General features: G+C 43.6%; 1 long non-coding RNA gene and 18 other non-coding genes across 19 annotated transcripts; 18 read left to right on the forward strand and 1 right to left on the reverse strand.

The window, feature by feature from the left end:
- The first annotated feature begins 57 nt into the window (after positions 1-57).
- trnak-uuu (transfer RNA lysine (anticodon UUU)) lies at positions 58-130 on the forward strand. The gene has a single exon. It is a non-coding gene; the product is annotated as a tRNA-Lys (tRNA).
- Positions 131-645: 515 nt separating this feature from the next.
- Positions 646-718, forward strand: trnak-uuu (transfer RNA lysine (anticodon UUU)). Its single transcript has one exon. It is a non-coding gene; the product is annotated as a tRNA-Lys (tRNA).
- A 118-nt stretch (positions 719-836) lies between these two features.
- Positions 837-909, forward strand: trnak-uuu (transfer RNA lysine (anticodon UUU)). The gene has a single exon. It is a non-coding gene; the product is annotated as a tRNA-Lys (tRNA).
- A 499-nt stretch (positions 910-1,408) lies between these two features.
- Positions 1,409-1,481, forward strand: trnak-uuu (transfer RNA lysine (anticodon UUU)). The gene has a single exon. It is a non-coding gene; the product is annotated as a tRNA-Lys (tRNA).
- Positions 1,482-1,599: 118 nt separating this feature from the next.
- On the forward strand, positions 1,600-1,672 carry trnak-uuu (transfer RNA lysine (anticodon UUU)). The gene has a single exon. It is a non-coding gene; the product is annotated as a tRNA-Lys (tRNA).
- Positions 1,673-1,789: 117 nt separating this feature from the next.
- trnak-uuu (transfer RNA lysine (anticodon UUU)) lies at positions 1,790-1,862 on the forward strand. Its single transcript has one exon. It is a non-coding gene; the product is annotated as a tRNA-Lys (tRNA).
- Positions 1,863-2,366: 504 nt separating this feature from the next.
- trnak-uuu (transfer RNA lysine (anticodon UUU)) lies at positions 2,367-2,439 on the forward strand. The gene has a single exon. It is a non-coding gene; the product is annotated as a tRNA-Lys (tRNA).
- A 118-nt stretch (positions 2,440-2,557) lies between these two features.
- Positions 2,558-2,630, forward strand: trnak-uuu (transfer RNA lysine (anticodon UUU)). The gene has a single exon. It is a non-coding gene; the product is annotated as a tRNA-Lys (tRNA).
- A 118-nt stretch (positions 2,631-2,748) lies between these two features.
- trnak-uuu (transfer RNA lysine (anticodon UUU)) lies at positions 2,749-2,821 on the forward strand. Its single transcript has one exon. It is a non-coding gene; the product is annotated as a tRNA-Lys (tRNA).
- A 118-nt stretch (positions 2,822-2,939) lies between these two features.
- On the forward strand, positions 2,940-3,012 carry trnak-uuu (transfer RNA lysine (anticodon UUU)). The gene has a single exon. It is a non-coding gene; the product is annotated as a tRNA-Lys (tRNA).
- Positions 3,013-3,325: 313 nt separating this feature from the next.
- trnak-uuu (transfer RNA lysine (anticodon UUU)) lies at positions 3,326-3,398 on the forward strand. Its single transcript has one exon. It is a non-coding gene; the product is annotated as a tRNA-Lys (tRNA).
- A 570-nt stretch (positions 3,399-3,968) lies between these two features.
- Positions 3,969-4,041, forward strand: trnak-uuu (transfer RNA lysine (anticodon UUU)). Its single transcript has one exon. It is a non-coding gene; the product is annotated as a tRNA-Lys (tRNA).
- A 118-nt stretch (positions 4,042-4,159) lies between these two features.
- Positions 4,160-4,232, forward strand: trnak-uuu (transfer RNA lysine (anticodon UUU)). The gene has a single exon. It is a non-coding gene; the product is annotated as a tRNA-Lys (tRNA).
- A 368-nt stretch (positions 4,233-4,600) lies between these two features.
- On the forward strand, positions 4,601-4,673 carry trnak-uuu (transfer RNA lysine (anticodon UUU)). Its single transcript has one exon. It is a non-coding gene; the product is annotated as a tRNA-Lys (tRNA).
- A 117-nt stretch (positions 4,674-4,790) lies between these two features.
- trnak-uuu (transfer RNA lysine (anticodon UUU)) lies at positions 4,791-4,863 on the forward strand. Its single transcript has one exon. It is a non-coding gene; the product is annotated as a tRNA-Lys (tRNA).
- Positions 4,864-4,984: 121 nt separating this feature from the next.
- trnak-uuu (transfer RNA lysine (anticodon UUU)) lies at positions 4,985-5,054 on the forward strand. The gene has a single exon. It is a non-coding gene; the product is annotated as a tRNA-Lys (tRNA).
- Positions 5,055-5,471: 417 nt separating this feature from the next.
- trnak-uuu (transfer RNA lysine (anticodon UUU)) lies at positions 5,472-5,544 on the forward strand. Its single transcript has one exon. It is a non-coding gene; the product is annotated as a tRNA-Lys (tRNA).
- A 122-nt stretch (positions 5,545-5,666) lies between these two features.
- trnak-uuu (transfer RNA lysine (anticodon UUU)) lies at positions 5,667-5,739 on the forward strand. Its single transcript has one exon. It is a non-coding gene; the product is annotated as a tRNA-Lys (tRNA).
- A 2,181-nt stretch (positions 5,740-7,920) lies between these two features.
- Positions 7,921-9,108, reverse strand: LOC111833345 (uncharacterized). Its single transcript, XR_002835740.1, has 2 exons — positions 8,684-9,108; positions 7,921-8,418 (listed from the first exon to the last, which is right to left on the reverse strand). It is a non-coding gene; the product is annotated as an uncharacterized lncRNA (long non-coding RNA).
- Between the last annotated feature and the right edge of the window lie 6,675 nt (positions 9,109-15,783).

The following is a 15,783-nucleotide window of genomic DNA, read 5'->3' on the forward strand; positions in this document are numbered from 1 at the left end:
GTGCATGTCATGGTGACATCCAGGATTTTACCAGAACATTCAGCTTTGCCTTTCAGAGCCTGGATAGCTCAGTCGGTAAAGCATCAGACTTTTAATCTGAGAGTCCAGGGTACAAGTCCCTGTTCGGACAGTGTTCATTTAGGATTCTCTGTGAATTTCAATCTCGTTGGCGTTTCTTCAATCAATCAGCTCTTGGTGCATGTCATGGTGACATCCAGGATTTCACCAGAACATCCAACTGTGCCTTTCACAGCCTGACAAGCTCCTATGGTAGAGCATCAGACTTTTAATCTGAGGGTCCAGGGTTCAAGTCCCTGTTCAAGTCCCTGTTCGGGCGTTGTTCACTTAGGGTTCTCTGTGAATATGAGTCTTGTGGGCGTTTCTTCAATCAGCTCTTGGTGCATGTCATGGTGACATCCAGGATTTCACCAGAACATCCAACTGTGCCTTTCACAGCCTGACAAGCTCCTATGGTAGAGCATCAGACTTTTAATCTGAGGGTCCAGGGTTCAAGTCCCTGTTCGGGCTTTGTTCACTTTGGGTTCTCTGTGAATATCAGTCTTGTGGGCATTTCTTCAATCAACTCTTGGTGCATGTCATGGTGACATCCAGGATTTCACCAGAACATCCAACAGTTCTTTCACAGCCTGGATAGCTCATTCGTTAGGGCATCAGACTTTTAATCTGAGGGTCCAGGGTTCAAGTCCCTGTTCGGGCGTTGTTCACTTAGGGTTCTCTGTGAATATCATTCTTCTGGGCGTTTCATGAATAAACTCTTGGTGCATGTCATGGTGACATCCAGAATTTGACCAGAACATCCAACAGTGCCTTTCACAGCCTGCATAGCTCAGTCGGTAGAGCATTTGACTTTTAATCTGAGGGTCCAGGGTTCAAGTCCCTGTTCGGGCGTTGTTCACTTAGGGTTCTCTGTGAATATGAGTCTTGTGGGCGTTTCTTCAATCAGCTCTTGGTGCATGTCATGGTGACATCCAGGATTTCACCAGAACATCCAACTGTGCCTTTCACAGCCTGACATGCTCCTATGGTAGAGCATCAGACTTTTAATCTGAGGGTCCAGGGTTCAAGTCCCTGTTCGGGCTTTGTTCACTTTGGGTTCTCTGTGAATATCAGTCTTGTGGGCATTTCTTCAATCAACTCTTGGTGCATGTCATGGTGACATCCAGGATTTCACCAGAACATCCAACAGTCCTTTCACAGCCTGGATAGCTCATTCGTTAGGGCATCAGACTTTTAATCTGAGGGTCCAGGGGTCAAGTCCCTGTTCGGGCGTTGTTCACTTAGGGTTCTCTGTGAATATCATTCTTCTGGGCGTTTCATGAATAAACTCTTGGTGCATGTCATGGTGACATCCAGGATTTCACCAGAACATCCAGTTTTGCCTTTCAGAGCCTGGATAGCTCAGTCGGTAGAGCATCAGACTTTTAATCTGAGGGTCCAGGGTTCAAGTCCCTGTTCGGGCATTGTTCACTTATGGTTCTCTGTGAATATCATTCTTCTTGGCGTTTCTTCAATCAACTCTTGGTGCATGTCATGGTGACATCCAGGATTTCAGCAGAACATTCAACAGTGTCTTTCACAGCCTGGATAGCTCAGTCAGTAGAGCATCAGACTTTTAATCTGAGGGTCCAGGGTTCAAGTCCCTGTTCGGGCATTGTTCACTTGCGGTTCTCTGTGAATATCATTCTTCTGGCTGTTTCTTCAATCAACTCTTGGTGCATGTCATGGTGACATCCAGGATTTCACCAGAACATCCAACAGTCCTTTCACAGCCTGGATAGCTCATTCGGTAGAGAATCAGACTTTTAATCTGAGGGTCCAGGGTTCAAGTCCCTGTTCGGGCGTTGTTCACTTAGGGTTCTCTGTGAATATGAGTCTTGTGGGCGTTTCTTCAATCAACTCTTGGTGCATGTCATGGTGACATCCAGGATTTTACCAGAACATTCAGCTTTGCCTTTCAGAGCCTGGATAGCTCAGTCGGTAAAGCATCAGACTTTTAATCTGAGAGTCCAGCGTACAAGTCCCTGTTCGGACAGTGTTCACTTAGGATTCTCTGTGAATTTCAATCTCGTTGGCGTTTCTTCAATCAATCAGCTCATGGTGCATGTCATGGTGACATCCAGGATTTCACCAGAACATCCAACTGTGCCTTTCACAGCCTGACAAGCTCCTATGGTAGAGCATCAGACTTTTAATCTGAGGGTCCAGGGTTCAAGTCCCTTTTTGGGCATTGTTCACTTACAGTTCTCTGTGAATATCAGTCTTGTGGGCGTTTCTTCAATCAACTCTTGGTGCATGTCATGGTGACATCCAGGATTTCACCAGAACATCCAACAGTGTCTTTCACAGCCTGGATAGCTCAGTCGGTAGAGCATCAGACTTTTATTCGTAGGGTCCAGGGTTCAAGTCCCTGTTTGGACAGTGTTCACTTACGGTTCTCTGTGAATATCATTCTTCTGGGCGTTTCTTCAATCAACTCTTGGTGCATGTCATGGTGACATCCAGGATTTCACCAGAACATCCAACAGTGCCTTTCAGAGCCTGGATAGCTCAGTCGGTAGAGCATCAGACTTTTAATCTGAGGGTCCAGGGTTCAAGTCCCTGTTCGGGCATTGTTCACTTACTATTCTCTGTGAATATCAGTCGTCTGGGTGTTACTTCAATCAGCTCTTGGTGCATGTCATGGTGACATCCAGGATTTCACCAGAACATCCAGCTTTGCCTTTCAGAGTCTGGATAGCTCAGTCGGTAGAGCATCAGACTTTTAATCTGATGGTCCAGGGTTCAAGTCCCTGTTTGGGCTTTGTTCACTTATGGTTCTCTGTGAATATCAGTCTTGTGGGCATCTCTTCAATTAACTCTTGGTGCATGTCATGGTGACATCCAGGATTTCAGCAGAACATCCAACTGTACCTTTCAGAGCCTGGATATCTCAGTCGGTAGAGCATCAGACTTTTAATCTGAGGGTCCAGGGTTCAAGTCCCTGTTCGGACAGTGTTCACTTAGGGTTCTCTGTGAATGTCAATCTCATTGGCGTTTCTTCAATCAATCTGCGCTTGGTGCATGTCATGGTGACATCCAGGATTTCACCAGAACATCCAACTGTGCCTTTCACAGCCTGGCAAGCTCCTTCAGTAGAGCATCAGACTTTTAATCTGTGGGTCCAGGGTTCAAGTCCCTGTTCGGGCGTTGTTCACTTAGGGTTCTCTGTGAATATCAGTCTTGTGGGCGTTTCTTCAATCAACTCTTGGTGCATGTCATGGTGACATCCAGGATATTACCAGAACATTCAGCTTTGCCTTTCAGAGCCTGGATAGCTCAGTTGGTAGAGCATCAGACTTTTAATCTGAGGGTCCAGGTTTCAAGTCCCTGTTCAGGCAGTGTTCACTTAGGGCTCTCTGTGAATGTCAATCTAATGGGTGTTTCTTCAATCAATCAGATCTTGGTGCATGTCATGGTGACATCCAGGATTTCACCAGTACATCCAACTGTGTCTTTCACAGCCTGGGTAGCTCAGTTGGTAAAGCATCAGACTTTTATTCATAGGGTCCAGGGATCAAGTCCCTGTTCAGACAGTGTTCACTTACGGTTCTCTGTGAATATCAGTCTTGTGGGTGCTTCCAGGATTTCACCAGAACATCCAGCTTTCCTTTCAGAGCCTGGATAGCTCAGTCAGTGTGGGTGTTTCTTCAATCAACTCTTGGTGCATGTCATGGTGACATCCAAGATTTCACCAGAACATCCAACTGTGCTTTTCACAGCCTGGATAGGTTATTCGGTAAAGCATCAGACTTTTAATCTGAGGGTCCAGGCTTCAAGTCTCTGTTCGGGCATTGTTCATTTACGGTTCTCTGTGAATATCATTCTTCTGGGCGTTTCTTCAATCAACTCTTGGTGCATGTCATGGTGACATCCAGGATTTCACCAGAACATCCACCTATCCTTTCAGAACCTGGATAGCTCAGTCGTTAGAGCATCAGACTTTTAGTCTGAGGGTCCAGGGTTCAAGTCCCTGTTCGGGCATTGTTCACTTAGGGTTCTCTGTGAATATCAGTCTTGTGGGCATTTCTTCAATCAACTCTTGGTGCATGTCATGGTGACATCCAGGATTTCACCAGAACATCCAGCTTTGCCTTTCAGAGCCTGGATAGCTCAGTTGGTAGAGCATCAGACTTTTAATCTGAGGGTCCAGGTTTCAAGTCCCGGTTCAGGCAGTGTTCACTTAGGGCTCTCTGTGAATGTCAATCTAATGGGTGTTTCTTCAATCAATCAGGTCATGGTGACATCCAGGATTTCACCAGTACATCCAACTGTGTCTTTCACAGCCTGGGTAGCTCATTTGGTAAAGCATCAGACTTTTATTCATAGGGTCCAGGGATCAAGTCCCTGTTCAGACAGTGTTCACTTACGGTTTTCTGTGAATATCAGTCTTGTGGGTGCTTCCAGGATTTCACCAGAACATCCAGCTTTCCATTCAGAGCCTGGATAGCTCAGTCAGTGTGGGTGTTTCTTCAATCAACTCTTGGTGCATGTCATGGTGACATCCAGGATTTCACCAGAACATCCAACTGTGCTTTTCACAGCCTGGATAGCTCATTCGGTAAAGCATCAGACTTTTAATCTGAGGGTCCAGGCTTCAAGTCCCTGTTCGGGCATTGTTCATTTACCGTTCTCTGTGAATATCATTCTTCTGGGCGTTTCTTCAATCAACTCTTGGTGCATGTCATGGTGACATCCAGGATTTCACCAGAACATCCACCTATCCTTTCAGAACCTGGATAGCTCAGTCGTTAGAGCATCAGACTTTTAGTCTGAGGGTCCAGGGTTCAAGTCCCTGTTTGGGTATTGTTTACTTAGGGTTCTCTGTGAATATCAGTCTTGTGGGCATTTCTTCAATCAACTCTTGGTGCATGTCATGGTGACATCCAGGATTTCACCAGAACATCCAGCTTTGCCCTTCAGAGCCTGGATAGCTCAGTTGGTAGAGCATCAGACTTTTAATCTGAGGGTCCAGGGTTCAAGTCCCTGTTAATAAAGTGTTCACTTAGGGCTCTCTGTGAATGATAGTCTCATGGGTGTTCTTTTAATCATTCACCTGCCAGGTTGAACACTTGGTGCATATCATTCAGGATTTCACCAGGACATCCAGCTTGGCAAGTTTTGAATGTATATACCGATAGTATTTTCCACAACCATGAAATGTATTAAGTCAAGTGTAGTTTTTGGTCTTAAGCTGTGGTTCTGGCTTTAAATGGAATTATACATCAGCTTGAAACGTAAGGGCCAAACCATAACTTTCATTCTCATTCAATATTTTCTAAACCGGCCTACTGTTAAAAATGCCAGTTATCAGTTTCTTAGTCTCCCGACACTGGCGGTTGCATTATTTTTGGATGCATCGTGAGTTTCACTCCTTTAAGGCTGAGTTCAAACATTTTGTTGAACTTTACAGAGCCTGGGTAGCTCAGTCGGTAGTGCATCAGACTTTTAATCTGATGGTCCAGGGTTCAAGTCCCTGTTCGGACAGTGTTCACTTAGGGTTCTCTGTGAATATCAGTCTCGTGGGCCCTTCTTCAATCAATCAACTCTTGGTGCATGTCATGGTGACATCCAGGATTTCACCAGAACATCCAGCTTTGCTTTTCAGAGCCTGGATAGCTCAGTCGGTAGAGCATCAGGGTTTTAATCTGAGGGTCCAGGGTTCAAGTCCCTGTTCACACAGTGTTTACTTAGGGCTGTCTGTAAATATCAGTCACATGGGTGATTTTTTAATCATTCACCAGCCAGGTTGAACGCTTGGTGCATGTCATGGTGACATCCAGGATTGCTTGGCAAGTTTTTAATGTATACCGATAGTAATTTCCACAACCATGAAATGTATTAAGTCAAGTTTAGTTTTTGGTCTTAAGCTGTGGTTCTGACTTTGAATGGACTTATACATCAGCTTGAAACATATGGGACAAACCTGCCTTTCTTCGGTAACAGGTGAAGTCCACTGCTTTATGGTGGACATCCAGTTTACATGTCTTGAAATTACGTTGACTTGTTCCGAGAGATATCAGGCAGACTTATGACGATTGCGTAATGGGGAGCAGATGACCTAGATGCATGGTGCTCTCCAGGTCATGCCCTCTACTGGTGATATTTAAATACTCCTGCCACCATCCTGTTGCTCTTGCTGATGTGTAATCAGCATCCACGTGTTCCAGTGTCCCCACCTCCAAAACTATAGACTCTGATCCCCTATGATGCGAAATAACACACGTGCTTACAGATAATGGAATAGTTCCTGTATGGCAAAGATGAAATGATGTGGCTTTCTTTCTTTTATCAAGAAGGTGGTAATAACCTGTCCAATAATCCAAACATTGTATTGTCTGTCCAAATCAGGGTCATGGTGGGACCAAGCGCTGTATTACATATACTTCCTAACCTGCAGATCGAATACTGCCCCAGGAGTCCATCCCGGGCAGCAAGCGCTCATTCAAGGGCACAACCAGGAAAGGACACCAGTCCACCACGGTGTACATACTTGCACAAGGAGAACACTGATTAAAATGTAACATTAAGGATAGCAGTCCTATCAAAGTTCTGGATGTACTGATTACAGATGGTCATTTTTAGATTTGTAGGGATGGGAACTTCTGACCATAAAATAGATATCTGAAACAGTTGCCGCAAGTCTCCAAATGACCAGTAGGTGGAGACAAGAAGATCCTTATAATTCTACAGCTACATGTGGAAACTTGGCCTGGAGAATTAAGCTAGTTTAGTGCCGATTAGTCACAAAGCTCAGCCTTAGGGCCTGCCGCACCATCACGGACCTTAGTCTGAAGCAGGTTCAGTTGGACTGAATCCTACCTAAGATGATATAATCTTAATTTTTAAATTAACAAGAAATGTAATTTTTTATTCTTGTACATTTAGTGATACTTGGCAACAGCTGGCAAAGCTGCTTACAGTTCCTCTTCCTGTGTTTGCTGGTCTATTTTTTTCTATGCTGAGGTATTATAATGAACCTGCTTTAACTGTCGATCAAACGATGTTCGAGATTCAATCATGTTGGATCGTCTGTAATTTTCCAGTTGTGTACATGCAGTGTTCAGATTACTTAAGCAATAGGCATTATTTTTACCCCCTAAATTTTAAGCACAACTGGATTCATTACAAACTGGCATCCCATCCAGGGCACACCCCATCCTGTGCTGTCTGGGACAGGCTCCAGCCCCCCACCCCCATGCCCTTGACCAGGATATGCAGTTAAGACACAGGGACTTTTTCATTACACTCAATTTAGGACAATACAGTAAGTTACTGTAGATAACTAACATTACTAAGATCATCTGGTGTGCTCCCATGATGACAAAAAGTCAGACTGAATTATCTGGGGGTCAAAAAAGCTGGGATTTTGTCGAACCGGGCCAGCACAAGCACGAGTCTTGCCCTCTACTACCTGCACTGCATCTCCATACCCTCCGTTTAAGATATTGCCCCTCTGTGTCATAGAGACCGAGACAGAGGTGGGGCAGCCAGTAATGACAACTGGGCAAAGTTACCTGCAAGTGAAATTCACCACAATGGAAAGACAAGATCTAGACAAAGAAAACAAAAAAGTATAAATGCACAGCATGAATCATTCCGGCCATGTAGGCCATGAATTGGCCTGAAAATAGCAACAGCAAAAATTGGCATTTATATTATAATCAGGATGGACTGTAATATAACTGCAGTTCAGCAGCACTCCACTCTATTTACCCTTTACATCAAACATAATCAGGCATATTGGACTAAATCAGACAGACAGAATCTGCAGTAAAGGTGCGTAACATATTCAGTGTAATTGAAGCAATAGGCATATTTCAAAACCATTGTGGCCCAGGTGAGTAGACAATGTAGACAATGTGTATTTTAAAACATTTATTTAATAATAGTAGCTTCTCCGTTCATGCATTCTTCACCTCTGTCAGTGCCCCCCCCCCAGCAGTGAAGAAGAGAATGAAATGCATATCCCTGTGATCCGAGACCCGAAGAACTTATTGTAAAAATGTGCTACATCTGAATACACAGTAAATTTAAAATTCCATTCAGAGTCCAGTCACAATGAACAAAAAAAGACTCAAGTCTCTGCAAAACACACTACGATGATCAGGTGTGATTATTGTGAAATTAGACATTCAGCACCTGCAGAAATCATATGCATGCATATCTCCACCTAGAGGCTGGGAGAGGTATGAGATGCATTACAAACAAATCAGCAGAAGAATGCAGATGTGATTTCACCGGCCACCACATGGGGGCGGCTGAGCCTCTTCTTTCCCACCAACATGCTTCTTCTCATACAGCTCCATGAACGTCCCATTTAAGAACAGTGGGTGGATGTAATTGAGTGCTCAGGAGTGTCTGTTAGGGAACATCATTAATGTCAGGTGAGCCTCAGACATCAGCCATGATATACACGGGGTGATAGATAACCCCGTGAAGACCTGCCAGACGCACTTGCTTGTTTTATTCAGATTGAAAAGTCCACTCCTAATGCTTTATACATGAAGTCATATTGATTACATGCAAATTTTTACTAATTACCCATGAGAGAATGCATGCATAACAAATACATAACTCTGCCATAAATAACCTAGAAATGGAGCATTGAAATAAACACACTTACCTTTCTGTAAACCTTCAAGCTTTTCACTCTAATGAGCTGAGTATTGCCGCGAGCATGCAGGTGCACAGTGTCAGGCAGCTCACCCTTTAGGATGGTGCCTGGTGGCTGGAGATTTCATTGTTCCCAGAGTCACCCAGAGCTTAAGGCGCTCTCTGTTCCTTCGCGTTAGCAGTGGCAGTTGACGCCAGGGAGTCAGGCGGTCGTGCTACCGCTGCTTTCCCAGACAGCCCCCACAGTCACAGAAAATCGGGCACATGTGGAATGGTGAGCTGGCACTGGTATGTGGGAAGATCCAGTCGCGCACTGAGCAGCAGGATCACTATCGACTGAGGGCTGGTCTGAGGTCTGTGCAGCACGCCAGAGACAGAAGCACCGGGCTGTCGGTCGCTGGGTGTTGAGAGGAGGCGGGGCCAATGGATGCTAATGAGCCTGAGTCTGCTGGAGGCGACAGAGAGAGGAAGGAGGGGCCAGTAACTAGCGGCACGCAACCAAGAGGCAATCAGGATTCAGGTGGCCACACTTTCGGCTTCCCTGGCGCTTCATAGGGCGTAAATTCAGAGTGACAGCAGCTCAGGCCCCGGAGGGACGCTCCCCCCAACCGCTGCTCCCCACACGGACAAGCACAAGGCACGCGGGATTCAACTCACCCAGAAATATTAAAGGGGTGGCAGTTCATTGGTCGGTCATCAGAACGCACAGCTCTCAAGCTGAGAAAAGCAGCCTCCTGAAAAGGCGGTTAAATAATCGTCTGTGCGGCACACGCTCTGAGACCCCGAGGTAGGCTAGTCCAGGCAGGGGGTTTCCTGTGGATAGCCAGACGCAAGCAATGGGAGGTGCTGCAGGTTGGCCACACTCACCCATCCCCCAAGAAGACAAATCACATGGCCTCTGGGGTTTCAGTCAGTGTCATGCCCTCCCCTAGGGCACCTGTCCCCAGCCAGAGTGATTTACAAACGCTGCTTTCGGTCCTGAAGCCAGGCTGCATTCTGAACAGACGCTAGGCTAGTGGACGTGCAGAGGGCTGCCATTGTCCCCGTATCCATTACACAGCTCTGTTGCTATAGGCATCGCTAAAGCCAGCAGCTTGAAGTTGGTGATATATTCCTGGAGGGAGGAAGTGCTTAAAGTTAATGGGAAAAGGTTTCATAAAAAATGCCGCAGTCTGAACATTTCCATTGCTTAACTGATTTAATATGTTTTATTAGGCAACTTCAGCGGGCCTTAATATTTGCACCACCGATTGTTAGCATTTTATATCCATTTGAGGACTCTGTGGTACCATAGTAATTAAAATGTACGCACCAGCTACTGGAAACAGTTGGTACATACTGTGCTTTTAGAATTTACTCCAAGTAATTGTAATGTAAATATATGGCCATGTAATAAAAGTCCATTTCCTAGTACAGCCCAGCAGCAAGCTGGGAATTACAAAATCTTACTCAGCAAAATAATACCACTTGCAATAATTACACATTAAAAACACCTAAAATTTAACACAAATACAAAAGCTGGAAAGGTGATGAATTATTATAATATCATTGTATTAAATTGTTATCTTAAAATAGGAAGCAACAACTATTTACTTTGTATTTGAATTCAGTAGGGAAACGGCTTAAACAGTTATTGAATGAAGTGTAAATTAAGACAAAAATGTACCATGGTAACTTAAAATACCACCAAATATAAATGCACAAAAATCAATCTCATAAGGACAACAGGAATAAAAACGAGGCAATAAAGACCCTTTTATATTCCGAGTGTGGGTAGCAACAATCAAACTTGAACTTGTTAGATTTTGTTGTACTTTTTTTTGTCATTGAAAAATTTCCCCTGCTTTCATGTGCAGCTTGGAGTCGGTCCTCCACAGAACAGAAATTCTCAGGCCTGGAGTAGAGGGTGTTGCAGGGTCTCCGGGGAAGAGACTCCGCATGGTCTTAAGATCGGTTTCTCAAAACCGGAGAATGATGACACACTTACTGTGGTACCTTTAAATGTCTTAAAAACTCTCCCCCCATCCCCCACTGTCAGCTTGTAACCTAAGGATGACACCCATGAATTATTGAGACATACGGTGTATTTTCTTTAAAAGTGCCCTTGGAGCTTTTAAGACACTTTTGGGTTTGCTCGTCATGCCCCGCACAAAGCCGTGTCGTGCATCTTTATTTTCACCCTGTTCATTTCAGTCACCATCTGTTATTGTGCAGACAAACAGTGAGAAAAAAAAGTGTGTAAAAGGGATGTGGAAAACAAGTGAGTGTGGAGTGTTTGGGGCAACGTGTGTTTATGAGATTTTACACCTAGCTGAGGATGAACACCTTCACACACACACACACACACACACACGTTGGTGTACCTATATAAATGGGAACCTTCCATTTATTTCTATGGGAAAAACCCTAACCCTAATCATGACACCCTTAAGCCCTACCCAGCCCTAACCTTAACCATAAGTAACCTAATAAAATACAAGACTTTTGGCATTTTTACTTTTTTGATTGCATTCACAGATTTTTATAAAATGGAGGTTATCAAAATGGGGACCTGAAAAATGGCTCCAAAAGTAAGGAAGTTTTACCACACATGGGGACATTTTGGTCCTCACATGGATTTGTAATTATATCTTTGTGGGGGCTCTCCATTCATTTCTATCGGAATAACTTGCCTTAACCACTACCCAGCCCTAACCTTAACTGTAGGTAACCAAATAAAATATGAGAATTTTGGCATTTTTGATTGCATTCACAGATCTTTGTGTCGACCAGAAAAATGGTCCACCACAAAGTCAAAATAACAGGTTTTTATTACATTGTGGGGAACATTTGGTCCCTACAATGTAACATATACTACATAACACACATACACACACACACACACACACACACAGAGCAAACAAGCTGCACACACTATTCCTGGTCGCAAGTCTTATAATAATTAGGCTGGGTGGACTGAACACCAAAGAACATAAAATACCCTTAGAATCAGAATTAGTTAACCCTACTGCAAAATCAATTCCTCCACGCATCTTTTAACAAGTGGCCACAGCTCTTGGTCAAAGTGGCAGTGATGAAAGAGAAGTGGGGGAAGATTTTACCCATGAACCAGCCAGCTCTGGGAAATGAATAAATCATACCGCTCAACATCTGCAAACAAATATTATTCACACTTGGCTGGGCACAAAAAAAAAAAAAAAAAACAACTCCAGCAAATCTCTCCCCCTTTATCTTCTCGATTGCAATTCCTGTCACTTAACCGGTAGCCCAGGATCTTCCTCACCACTTCAGGTCTGCTCTTTCGCAGCAAATGTCAAACATCATCAGACATCAACTTCATGCTGCTCATGTAACAGGATCCTGCTCAATGGTATATGTGTTTCTTTCAATAAAAGAATACCGCTAATTCATTTTTTTGAAATACAATAAAATAAACACTATTTCATTATTGTTTGTTATATTATAGCTATGCCTATCGTATCACTGAGGAATTTAAATCCAAAATATGAGTCAATTGTGCTACTAGCATTGGTGTAATGCCACCATATATTGCACTCATCCAGTACCACAATTATCCTCATAATTTAAACTGTTGTTACAATGTTTGTATTTTATTGCAGCCTGTTTTAATGGTTGCAAATATTGCATAATAATAACTGCATACTGTGATATAATTCGTATTTACATGATAAGTAACCGCACCAGTTACATAAAATTCATCAATACAATGATGTTGACATTTTAGGGAAAGATTTAGAAATACAATTATAGATAAAACATGTATAATAAAACCCCAGATAGTAAGACTGCGGCATTGTCACCTCCTAAGTACTGCTCTAGCTGTTTGATGGGTCCTTCCGACACTGCAGCTCTTGTCGATAAACTTCCACACACTTTACACACATTAGGTGAGGCCACTAGTGAGGCTGAACTGGAACTTATGTTCCAAATGGTCGAGCAGGCATTTGGTAGCAGTCTTGACTGTGTTGCTCCATTAAAACAAAAATGACCTAGAGACAAGAAACAAGCACGGAGCTTAAGCCACATATTAGCTCGATGCTAAAGCCATTAAGCTAGTAGTGTTCCAGTTTGCCTGGATAGAAAGGGCCTCAAAATACTGTACATACATGCCCTATCGAGCACCAGGCTCTCCAGAAAATAACAAAACCAATCTCAGATTTCTATTTGGTGCTATGTCACATCTGACAAGGAATCGTGCATCATTGAACTCACAGATTCCAGTGACGCTTAGCAGTAATGGTTTTGTCGCACATTTTGATTGCAATATAACCAATATTAGAAAGATGATTCAGAGTGTTACGTGGGCTGCCCATGGCATTCAGACACCTGAATCTGCTATGTCTGATAAAATAAATAATAAGGTATTTGATAAGTGAATCTGATCTACTAAAAACCTTTAATGAGACCTACAACCTGTTTGTTAGATAACATAACTGCAATGCTGTTTAAAGATCCACTAATAAGTAGCAGAATACTTACTACGATAAACTCATCTTTAAGACTGGAGCATGTCCCAGATTCACCCTGGGCTGCTGTTATCAGAGCTGTCCTTAAGAAACCAAACCTGGATCCCACTCATTTGAGTAATTACAGACCTATTGTATTTGTAATCTTCCATTTATTCCCAAAATCTTAGACAAAGTAGTTGCTAACTCTATCTCTGTTCATGCCAAAAAAAAAACATTAATGAAATGTTCCAGTCAGGGTTTAGGCCAAATCACAGCACTGAAACTGCACTAGTGAGAGTCATGAATGACTTGCTTATGGCTGCTGCCGGTGGTTGCATATCCCTGTTCGTTCTGTTGGATCTAAGTGCAGCATTTGATGCTTTTGACCATGACATTTCATTGGCAAAGCTAGAGTCTTTGGTTGGTCTTAATGGGCAGGCACTGTCCTGACTCTGCTCATATCTAACTGACCATCACCAGTTTGTTCATATGAACAATGAATACTCTAATTCCATCAGAGTGAGGTATGGAGGTATGGAGTCCTGCAAGGTTCTGTCCTGGGCCCACTGCTGTTCACCTTATACATGCTGCCCCTTTGTGATATTATTAGGAAATATAGTGTGAGTTTTCATTGTTATGCAGACGACACACATATCTGTTAAAACAGATGTGTTGCCTCAGCTCTTAAAGATTGAGGAATGCTTGGCTGAGGTTAGGAAGTGAATGCCTAGTAACTTCCTTTTGTTAAATCCTTACTACTGGGCCCTAGGACAGCCCAGGGTGCTGTTGATAGCTTACAGCTTGATGGCTGCCTAGTTAATGTAAGCACGGTGGTTAAAACCTTGGTGTCACTATTGACTCAGCCTTGTTTCCGGATGCTCACGTAAATAACATGGTTAAAACAATTTTCTTTCATCCAAGGAATATTTCAAAACATAGAACAATGCTCTCACATCAGGATGCAGAATAAATAGTACAAGCCATTATAGCCTCTAGACTTGATTACTGCAATGCCCTGTTGGTTGGGTGCCCCTCTGCGTCATTAAATAAACTCCCTTTGGTTCGAAATGCTGCAGTAAGTGTCCTAACAAGGACTAGGAAACAAGTGCAAATCAGTCCTGTACTGGCCTCATGCCACTGGCTCCCAGTTAGGTCCCATATCAACTACAAAGTACTACTGTTTACCTCTAAGGCACTGAACTGTCTAGCATGAGTAGTTTACTGGTTCCATATAGCCAACATCCAAAATTCAGACCCACTCCTGATATTTAAGTGAAGGCTAAAAACTCACTTGTTTAGTCTAGTATAGGATGACAAAGCCCATAGCTAGTTCTCACCCCCAAGGTTATAGTGTGTGGAGTTGGTTGAGGGTCAGTGTCACGGATTTTGGATGAACCGGGTGTCCAGTGCTGTCACTCTGGCTTCACATCTCCCATGTGTTGTTGAGGTGCTGGTGCTCAGGGATTCCTCATCCCCCCCCCTCCCCCCGGGCTGTCACTCTGGCTTCACATCTCCCATGTGTTGTTGGAGTGATGCTGCTGTGAAATGGCAAGCTAATGACATAATCTGTGTTATAAACATATAGGTTGTAGCTAAAACATACAACTGAATTCTGCGGTGACTGCATAATTGTTGCGTGTGGCTCATTCTTTCATATGGAGTAGATAAAGTGACTGCGCATGAGTCCTAGCAGAAGTTTGTATTTTACATCAGTTATGTTTGCTTTAGTTTCGACACTTTGCCTTGTGGGATACATATATATGCACTCCAGGGATGGGGGTTTGGGTCTGTGTGTGGCGTTAGCTCCCTGTGTCGTGTAGGGCTCGAACCCGTAGCCCAGGGCCACTTCTAGCCAATGTAGCTCCCTAGGCGAGCATCACTGCCAGTGACTTCCTCCCCCCCCGAGGCAAAGTGAAATTGGCTGGCAAGTCGACGCCCCCTCAGAAGCGGACACCCTAAGGCAGCTGCCTGTGTCTTCCAATAGGATTGACCGATGCTGTCATAGTCCAGAAACACGCAGCTAGGTGAAGCGGTTTGTCTAAATTCCCCATAATGCATGACTGTGAGTGCGTGGGGCCTGAATCCCTACAGTACCTGAGACAGGATTCAGGCCCCCATGACTCTGACCTGTTAAGGGCCTGTGCTGATTACAGTGCGTTGCTGCACCCACCACGTAACGAACCACCTCAGGGATAAGTTTTACACACACACACACACACACACACACACACACACAAAGTCTACTGTGGAGCTCTGTACGGGGTGAGGACAATGCATTGTGCAAGAACACTTGTTTTATGCCATTGATTTACGATGCTTGATAAACTCAGAAAAGAAGAAAATGACAAATCCTTTAATCACAAAATGAAGTCTTTTGCTTTTTATCGTTCATTATATGACACATTACAGATGTACCTTTTGAATAGTGAATTTGACTCCGTTGGGAATAGTGAGCACGTAAAACTCACATTAGAGTCTTCAAATTTCATTCATACATGTATTCATAATTTTTAAAAAAAACATGCATAAATAGCAACACACTTTTCTCTTCATCTGCTTTTTAAAATGTAAATTATGCAGAAATATTGGTCTAAAGTCCATGTATAGGTCAAGTCTCAGTTTACTGGCCATGTGTTACATT

Source organism: Paramormyrops kingsleyae, chromosome 1, assembly GCF_048594095.1.
Source record: "Paramormyrops kingsleyae isolate MSU_618 chromosome 1, PKINGS_0.4, whole genome shotgun sequence".
In the NCBI taxonomy this organism is placed as follows: Eukaryota; Metazoa; Chordata; class Actinopteri; order Osteoglossiformes; family Mormyridae; genus Paramormyrops; species Paramormyrops kingsleyae.